The following is a 10,226-nucleotide window of genomic DNA, read 5'->3' on the forward strand; positions in this document are numbered from 1 at the left end:
TCCATGTTGTAGCCAGCAACCTATAGCTAAAATTCCTCATACTTGTTATGCTATAATCCAAAATCATCATCATAACTTGTAGAATGGCAAGCTTTCACACCACTGCAGCATCCTCACTTACTGTGCCAACTGCTACCAGGCGCACAATACTAACTCTACATGTCATCAGTAAACACATTACCCATACTGAACTACATCATTGGCAGATCTAAACCACTCTAAACCACACATACATTTAAAGTACACATGCCCCTCTAACCACCCATAAACCTTTAGACCTTTTTACATCAACGACTAAAGAAAAGGACATAAGCCATGCAATCCTCACATAGCAACACACCAACAAGGATATAGCAGGACAGATCTCCTCAGGCTGTCCCGTCTTTCTGCTAGATGCTATGCCTTTCCATTTCTCAGACGAAATTCCTGACCATCTGAAAGTAGTACCTTAAGTTATTTATGACCCGCAGGCTGTCCTATGAATCTCAGCTTAACCGTGTGGGTTGCACCACGTCCTAAATCTGGCAAACATCGGCGAGCGTTGTAAAACCTAATGCCGTACTATAGAATTCTTCAACCATCAGGTTCTATACAAATGAAATTCAACTGCACGCATTGCGTTCAACAATGCCTGTACATTTCCCGTCTCTATGTTCCGCAGGGAAAATAGCCGGCACGGCTTCCTCATAGGTCATCACACCGAGGACACTGCATGTCCTTTCCTCTGGTGACAGCGTACCATTATTCTCACTCCCTCACTCCTGGAACCTGGATAAAGGAGCATTCTACCTCTGCCATTCTACCTCCACCATACCCCAGAGCTGTCATCATGATGTCATCATTCACTGCCTCTTCATAGCGAACATCTGAGCTCTTCTGGAACTCCTCTGGGGTACCCCCTGCACTGGCCGCGGCAAGATCCCTACTGGCCTTCCCCGCTCCCATCACGCCGGCAACACCCAGGGATGACAGAGCTCCGTCTCGCAATCATCCCTCAGTGCTGCTTTGTTGCCGGTAATCGATGACAGTGGGTGCAGCTCCTTATCTCTCCAGAATACACGTAAGATCACTCCCAGCAGCGTCCTTATGCACATTAGTCCCTACAGCTGGCCACATTCCTCACTGCAAACTTAGGGCGTGCCAACATATTTTATATGGGAATACATTATCCTTGGACCCTCCTTGGACATGGCCTTACACAAGGCCAACCATCTCCTTTTCCTTACGCACTGGCCCAGACATTTCCCCTTGTCTTCATGAGCCAATTGATAGGACAGATTCCCCTGGCTCTGTACCCAGGGCTTCTGCTCTTTCTTCTCCCTTGTTGGGGCGCAACTCCCCCTCTTTCCTGTCCCTGGATCTCCTGTTAGCGTCCCCCCTAACACATTGGCTGTGCCTCCAACAGCAGCCACTCACTCTTACGGAAGACATCCCCCCCTTTCTGGCCATACTCTACACCATGAGTGGTCCCTTTCCTTCATCTCTGCACCCGCTCCGCAGCAGATTGGTGAACTTAATCTCCACTCTTAAGCCACGGAGGTCAGTTTCTTGCGTTGCCTTGTCACCAGTGTAATAATCAAAGATCCTTAGACATCTTGGGTAGGTTCCATTAGTCAGCTATAATCCATGTTACACAAAGTCCCTTTAAGATGGCAAGTATGAACCACTGGTTCCCGTCACCCAGGCTAGGGCTCTCCAAGTGACAACCAGTGGAACGAACATTCACTACAAGCATTCCAACATTAACACTAAACATTCTCTCATGAACACCCACATTCTCTCATGTATTCCCAAGCACCTGCATTCACACCAAGTACATTACAACACATTGGTTAAAAAAAGTAACGTCTTTTGTGAAGCACCAATCACAGAGAGAAAAGCGTAATCCATTGCCTCTGTGTCTTTAACAGAATAATGACTTTCTATAACGTTAGTGTTGAATTTCCGTCTGAATTTCCCGCACATTAATCCTCTCCTCATTGCAACCCTGTAATCCATGATTTGACAAGCAAGAAAAATGTCCAACAATGTGTGAAAATCCCTATGAACCTGGTTCCTTGATTGGGGCAGATGTTGCACACCTGGCGTTTTGTGTGCCTTTTATCGCGTGAGGTTATCAGCACTTAAAAAACATTACATTCCACTGAACTGCTGTTCAGAAGGGTAGCTTTACATTTCCATCTGTGCTGGTGCTAGTCACAGGCTTTAGGTCGGGTTGGCAAAATTTACGCATTTGATGAGCTAATGGCAGCACAATGAGCTGTGGGTTTATAAAACATACTGAAACCAAAAAAGTTATGGGTAGAAGGTTTTGAATTAATTTGAACCACTGCCATTGCTCTGGGCAACCTTCCACACCACCGTTTTTTAGCCCGTCTGCACCATTGCAAAAGGGGTTCAGCCATATGCAAATCAGTCAGGTACTGCCACCAATGGGAGCAGCCCTGCCCGAACTGCTAGGCCAGGTCCCCTCTGCACGGAAACACAAGCAACCCCACACATGTTTCAGCCTTGTTGGGCCTTTGTCACCCCGAGTGGGACGGGTATGCCCAGATGTGGGTCCCGTGCCTGCTGGGCCTAGAGACACAAGCTACTCCTCACTGATGATGCCCAATGAGGCTGAAACATGTCTGGGGATGCTTGTGGTCTCGTGGAGAATGTTCTGATTACTTACCGGTAATCTTCATTACTCCTAGTCCTACTCTTCCTCGTCACAGTACTTACCTCATGAGGCACCCGCCTCCGACACAGGACCTTCTTCTATTTCTTCTTATTTCTATAACTCCTCCCCCACACCCACGTCACTTAGTTTCATATTACCAAGCTGTAGCATGGGACCTTCCCCGCAGGGAGGGTGAGGAGGGTCGTCAGTACTGTGACGAGGAAGAGTAGGACTAGGAGTAATGAAGATTACCGGTAAGTAATCAGAACATTACCTCCACGTCCACTCTTCCTCGTCCCAGTACTTACCTCATGAGGTATACCAAAGCAACAAACGGGGAAAAAGGTCCCAATGAGACAAGAGTCAAAACAGTGCAGAAACACACACCTTTAATAACTCCAATATTACATCCCCACAGACAAAACTCCAACCCCGAAGGAACCAACCCCCGAGTGGGAGACATTCAACCTATAGTGGTTGATGAAGGTGCTCTGATCAGCCCAAGTGGCAGCTCTACATATCTCCTGTAGAGAAACCCCCCTAGCATCGGCCCATGAGGCCGCCAAACCTCTGGTGGACCGCCCCTGAACGTGCGCAGGCACAGGCAGGCCCGAAGCCACATAGGCCATGGAGACCACAAGACGGATCCATCGGCTAATGGACACTACAGATGCCTTACGCCCAGCCCCAGCCGGGCCAAAAGTAATCAGAAGACTGTCAGAGCGGCGGAAAGGGGCAGTTCTAGCCAAGTACTCCAACACCGCCCGCCGCACATCAATGCTATGCCAAGCCACTTCTTCTGGCGTTTGCGGATTTTGAAAAAAGGCAGGGAGAACCAGATCCTGAGAGGTGTGAAAACGAGAAACAACTTTAGGGAGAAACTTCGGATCACACCTCAGCACCACCGAGTCTGGCAGAACCCTCAGGAAAGGGGGGTGACATAACAGAGCCCCAATCTCCCCAAGCCTACGGGCAGAAGTTATGGCAATCAGAAAAGCAGTCTTCAGCGTCAGATGTTTCATATCAATTTCGGAAATGGGCTCAAAAGGAGGCCCTTGAAGAAACTTTAAGACAAGAGGGAGATCCCAAGGAGGAAGCCCCTTATAAGTACAAGGACGGGAAGAAGAAAAACCCCTGAGCAACTTCCCCACCAACACCTCCCCATCCAAGTGCCCATCAGAGTCCCCCAAAAGGAATTTTATGGAGGCCCACTGAGAGCGAAGCGTGGAAACCGCCAGGCCCTTGTCAAACCCATCCCGGAGGAATTGAAGGATAGCGGGGAGGCCAGAACGCAGGGGTGGAATCCCAGACCGCCCACACCAGTCCCGGAAATGGCTCCAATGTCTGCCGTAAGCCTTCAGAGTGGAAGGTCTAAGAGCATTCATTATGGAATCCACCACAGGACCAGAAAACCCCTGAGATATCAGCCTAGCCCGTGCAATATCCACACTGCCCATTGTATCTGGCGGACCCCCAACCGTAGCTCCCCCAGAAGGGGACAAGGCCACTTCGGAACCAGCCAAGGCTCCTGGCACCGAAGCTCCAACAGAGAGGGGAACCAACTCCGGCGGGGCCAGTATGGAGCGAACAACAATACAGTCACCCTGGATATTCTGATGCGCTGAACCACCCGAGGCAGAAGAGGAATAGGTGGAAAAGCATAAAGGAGACCCTGAGGCCACTGCACAGAGAGGGCGTCCACCCCCCACGCACCCTCTGTCTGAAAACGAGAGCAGAAGAGGGGAACTTTTGCTGAGGCTGGAGACGCAAACAGGTCCAGAATAGGGGTCCCGAACCTGACAGAGATCTCTGCAAAAACCTGGGTCGAGAGGACCAGTTCCACCGAGGAGGGAAACCGGCGGCTGAGTAGATCCGCCCGAACATTGTCCACCCCCCTGATATGTGAAGCCACCAGGGACACCAGATGTGATTCCCCCCAAGCACCTATCTGAGCTGCCAGGGCATTCAAGGAGCGGCCGGAACCCCCTTGGCGGTTGACGTAAGCCAAAGCTGTCGTATTGTCCGTCCGGACCAAAACTGCCCGGCCCATCAGCAACCTCCTGAAGTACACCAGAGCCCGGAGAATGGCACACAACTCTCGCCAATTGGATGTCCGATGGCTCTCTTCCGGATCCCACAACCCCTGAGCAGAGAGAACTCCCAACGTAGCTCCCCAGCCCCTTCCACTGGCGTCGGTAAGTGTGGTCACCGGAGGAATGATCAGGGACACCCCAGCCCGTAGTTTCGGAACCCTCAACCACCACTGCAGGGAGACCCGCAGCGCCAGAGACACCGGAATCAAAGCCTCGAAAGCTTGAGATGAAGGGAGCCAGTGGGAGAGAAGGTAGGACACCAGGGGGCGTAGATGAAGACGGGCCCAGGGAACTAGAAACACGCAAGAAGCCATGTGCCCCTGCAATTTCAGCAATAGGCGGGCCGGGACATACTGCCTCCCGAGAACCCTGCCCAGAACAGTCAGCAAGCGACGGACCCTCTCCAGGGACAGGAACACCTTCCCCATCCTGGTGCAAACCTGTGCACCAATGAAAACTAGATCCTGAGAAGCCTCCAGTTGGGATTTCTGCCAGTTGACCAGGAAACCCCAGTCCTGTAATGCCTGGCAGACCAATCGGAGATGAGAAATGACAGTCTGCCGGCAGGACGCTTTGACCAACCAATCGTCCAGGTAGGGAAATATCTGAATGCCCCGCAGATGTAAGTGCGCCACCAGGGGAGCCACCAGCTTGGTGAAAACTCTGGGGGCAGATCGCAGTCCGAACGGGAGCACCCTGAACTGAAAATGTCGGGATCCCACTGCAAAGCGGAAGAACTGCATGTGCCAGGGACGGAGAGCCACATGGTAATAAGCGTCCTGGAGATCCAGAGATGTCATCCAATCCCCCTTTATTAACATCGGAAGAATGTTCTGTAAAGTCTCCATCTTGAAGTGTTCCTTTTGGACGAAGCAGTTCAGGGCTTTGAGGTCCAGAATTAGACAGTACTTCCCCGAAGGTTTGGGGACCAGGAACACCCGTGAGTAGAACCCCTGACCCTGCACAGGGAGAGGAACGGGCATGATGGCCGCCTTCAACATTAATTCGGAAAGCGCGGCGTCCATGGCCAACCTCTTGAGCCGAGACCTGGGAACCACAGTCCGAACCATGCAATGCTGGATAGGAGGAGACAGGAAATGCACTCGATACCCCCATTGTACTGTGTCCAGAACCCATGAGTCGGAACACCACCTTTCCCATACTGGAAAAAACTGCCGGAGCCGCCCGCCCACTGGCAATTCCAAACCGTCAGGACTTAGGTGCCGGGCCAGGACGTGAAGAGCGTGGAGGACCCCGACCCCCCCTAGCCCTCCGAAAAGAATGTGATGAGGAGCCAGGAAAAGACCTGCTGGTCACTGGACCAGCCCCAGAGGAAGATTTCTTGGCCGTTGAAGGAGGCTTGCGTCGAAGTTTGTCAGCATGTTTGTCCGCCCTAAAAACTTTGTGCACCTTATCCTCAAGGCAATCACCAAAAAGCCTGGACCCAGTGAAAGGAAGTTTCAGGGCAGCCGCCTTCTGAGACCCATCAGTCTTCCAGTCCCTTAGGTGCAAATGCCTCCGGGCAGATATACCAGCCCCCATGGCCATGGCTGAACCACGCACCCCATCAAAAGCCAGATCAGCCAAAAACTCAACCTGTCTCTGCATGTCTGTAAGCAAAGGGGCACAATCAGAGCCTTCATTGACAGCCTTTTTCAACTCCCTGAAACCATTCAACACTGTTTCAGCTGTGTAGGAACCATAGATATTTGCTCGAAGGGCCAGATGCGCCCCTGCATGAACCTTCTTAAGGCCGGAATTAACTCGGCGGTCCACTGGATCCCGGACGGCCGCCTCCTCGGCCGACATAGAGGAGCGACCCACCAGGCTGGCGAGGATAACGTCGACCTCAACTGGATCAGACAGCAAAGTCTCGCCCTTCAAAGGGTAAAGTTTGGACATGAAGCGGGGCATTGCAATCTTCTCCGGGTCATGCCATTCCCGGAGGATTTTTTCCCGGATATCGGAAACCAAAGGCAACCCCTTCCTAGGTGTATGCCTATACTGGCGAATAGAAGGGTCGGCCCCCTCCACCGGCACAAGGGGCTCTGAAAATCCCATGCAATCTCCAACTTGAGCCAGCACCTCCTCCACTCCCTCTCTGTCCAGATACTTCCCTTCAGCATCAGCCAAAGAGGAACAAGAAGAGGCCGAAGACTCAGCGCCAGAAGAAGAGGAGGATGAGGAAGACAGACGCCTGCGCTTGTGTCCATGAGCGTGTGTGCGACTCCCTCTACGATGCTTAAGCAGCTTCTTCAACTCCTTTCTGGTCAGGGAAAAACGCTTAGCCTTCTTCTTTCTCTTTCTGTGTAAATCAGGAGAAGAGGAAGACGAAGAAGAAGACAGGACCAGATGCCTGCTCTTTGCAGAATGTTTTCCCATGTTGAGTAAGCCCAAAAACAGTGACCAAGGAAGCCTGCTTCACCAAAGACCCCTGCACACTGAACCAAGGCTCCACATACAAACAATTGCTAACGTGCCTCTCCCACATTCAAATAGAGGCCAGAAAGAACAATAACCAATAGGAACAACATCAATTAATTCCTATGGCAACATGCCTGCAGCATCAGAGGAGGAGCCCACCCTCCTCCGGAGCACCAAACAAGAAAAAGGAGCCGCCAATCCGTGCACAGCCGCCCATGCAGCATGGCCATGCAACAGGAAAAACATGCCCCCCTTCTCCTTACCTGAACCCGGGTCCGTTCTCCCAGAACCCGGGCCACGATGCCCTGCGCTGGCCAAAGCCCAGCAGAAACCAGGCAGGGCAGCCTGACTCAACCGGGTCCCAAGCCCCGCAGGGAACCCAGGAGTCTTGCCACACCTGAAGGAGCCGAAGGCCCCGCCACACAGCTCCACCAGGGGGCCAGCATTCGGAGCTCCCCAGCGCCCCGCGCCGGGAAGAAAAAACAAGCCCAACCTGCCGGAGGCAGGAAAAATTAAAACTAAGTGACGTGGGTGTGGGGGAGGAGTTATAGAAATAAGAAGAAATAGAAGAAGGTCCTGTGTCGGAGGCGGGTGCCTCATGAGGTAAGTACTGGGACGAGGAAGAGTGGACGTGGAGGTAATGGATGTGACCTAGTAGTTTGGGCGCTGGAGTGCCCCTTTTGGGGTGGGACCAAGCCTGATTTGCATATGGTCTTTCCCCTTCTGTAATGGCTTGACAGGCGAAGAACGATGGTCTGGAGGGGTGCCCAGAGCAATGCCAGTGGTTAAGATTCAGTCTAAACCTTCCAGCCATCACCTCTGTTTTCGGTTTAGAAAACATTTACAGGCACATTTCTGGGGAAAAGTTATCAGGCAATATTTTGGAAATATTATCCAACTGTGATTACTATCAGTGCTGTTGAAAATCCAGATATTCTCTTTCTACAAAGACTTCATTCCAGTGTGAACAATTGTTAAATCTTACCCATTGTGTTAAATTCATAATTGAAAACAAAACAACCCACGCCTCTTAGATGCTTACTTGTAGAGGACTTGTATCCAAATACAGGCAGGGCCCACAGAATATATTCTTCATTGAACCATGTAACACAGCTGTCACACAATATCAGAGGCCCAATTCCTAACATGCCCTTAATAAATCAAAACCTGATGTTTTATTTCCTGTAAGCAACCTTTCCCAATACACTGATACATTCGTCGGCAGAGTTCTACAGTGTAACTTCCCATCACAACTTGGAATGCCCAATAGACCATCAGATTCTCTTATTAAATGCAGAAAAACGTGTCCACTTTTCTTTGCGGCAGTACACATTTCTTTCACATCAGGCATCCGAACAAGTTGCAAGCCGGTTTCATACAAAGTCTAAACACAGGAGCCTGTACTACAGGTTCTCCTGGACTCTGTTTTTATATCTTAAAAGTAGAACAACCCACAGGGCAGTTTGCCTCAAACTGTAGTTCTCCCAAATCAGGTTTGACATAATAAGCTAGCTCTGGCTTTCATACACACTTCGTACTGCATTGTGGAACTTGTAGTTTTGCATTTATAACGTGAACAAATTACAAGAATGAACAATTATGTGTTAAAATAAACTTTTCTGCAAGCTGTTCTCTCTAGTGTAAGATCGGAGAAGCAGACAGTGGTTGGCGGCATTGATAGCTTTTGTGCACTTTCTGCTTCAAGTATGGCATGCATATATGGTGGTACATGGGTTTGCACATCTGTCAACTCAGACAATTTTGGTGAGTGTCATCAATCATGTAACTAGCCCGCCAAGCCCCTTACATGCTCAACACTTCAATGGGCTCTTACCAGCAAAAAATAAAATCCTGTTTTCACCGGCCTTGGGGACATAAAAGGATGTCCACATTAGAATATGAAAGCACTTAATGGAAACATTAAGCTGATTTTTGTGTGTACTCCTAGGAGCATTGAGTTATCATTTGGAACTTCTGCTTAAATTGTCCTCACACCCAGAAATCTGACAGGTGGATTCCTGTAAATTAGCATCTTGCAACTTAAAAGATGTTACTTATTTGATTTACCAAATACTCCATACAAAATGGACATGATCATTATTTTGCCAACTAGGCTTGTGTTAGAGCCCAGAAAAACCCCCGCGGCTGGGGTAGCCCTATGAATTATCTGCGCCCCCGACCTGTACTTGGGGGCGTGCTATTTGTAAGACAGGGGACAACCGAGTCCCCTTTCTATGTTCAGTAGTCGGTTTTCGTGCATGTCCCTCTTCTGAAAGCACTCCCCATCAGCTACCCCTGTCGTCTCCCCTAGACTGTACCTGCTCGATCCCGTGTGCTCTTTATGCGCTCGCTCCGCCCCTCCAACGCTTTCCTAGCCGACCTCGCACCTGTTCACTGGTACCGGCGTTGCAATCCGCTGTCATATGTCAGTGAAATTCGGCGATCAGCTGATTCAAAGTGGGGCGGTGCTAGCAGAGGGCGCCGAAGGCGGAGTCCACGCAAGTCAAACCGACTCAGCGGTCTGGAGGCCTCGAGGACCAACCTATCCAGCTCCAGGCCAGTGCGGTTCATCGACACAGAAAAAGGACCAAGTTTACAAGTTATGATTTCAAAGCCATTGTGGAAAGGTCGATACTAGTTCCCATCCGAGAAACGCACCATCGGTTGTTAGGACATTGCTCAGATGGGAAATAGCTGCTTCAGTATGAGTGGGCTAGTTCCCATTAGAGAAATGGCCCTTTTTTGCCCCTAGTGGCCAAGTCCTGCATAATAATGGGAACTAGCCTACTCACACTAAGAAGGCAAGCTCCCATTAGAGAAATCGCCCTTTTTGCTCCCCTAGTGGCCAAGTTCTGTAACCTACCCGCACTGAGAAACGGCCCTCCGACTAATTTGGCTGGACTTGGCCACTAGGGGCAAAAAGGGCCATGGGAATTAGCCTTCTCAGTGCGAGTGTGCTAGTTCCTATTAGACGAGGGTACCTTTCTGCCTCTGCAGGTCGGAGGGCCGTTTCTCTAATGGGAAATAGCTGGTTCAGTTTGAGTGGG

At 50.5% G+C, this 10,226-nt stretch overlaps 1 protein-coding gene across 3 annotated transcripts in view; it reads right to left on the reverse strand.

Annotated features, from left to right (window-relative positions):
• The window catches only part of ALS2 (alsin Rho guanine nucleotide exchange factor ALS2), a 1,241,906-nt gene extending 1,232,057 nt beyond the window's left edge, over nucleotides 1-9,849 (reverse strand). Inside the window, exon 1 of one of the 3 annotated variants that reach the window (XM_069615500.1) lies at nucleotides 9,567-9,848. The gene's annotated coding sequence lies outside the window, so the exon portion shown is untranslated. Of the gene's footprint in view, nucleotides 1-9,497 lie in introns of all 3 variants that reach the window. The other 2 variants (XM_069615498.1, XM_069615505.1) reach the window with 2 other exon arrangements.
• Between the last annotated feature and the right edge of the window lie 377 nt (nucleotides 9,850-10,226).

This window comes from Ambystoma mexicanum, chromosome 9 (assembly GCF_040938575.1).
Source record: "Ambystoma mexicanum isolate Mex_15411 chromosome 9, UKY_AmexF1_1, whole genome shotgun sequence".
Lineage (NCBI taxonomy): Eukaryota > Metazoa > Chordata > Amphibia > Caudata > Ambystomatidae > Ambystoma > Ambystoma mexicanum.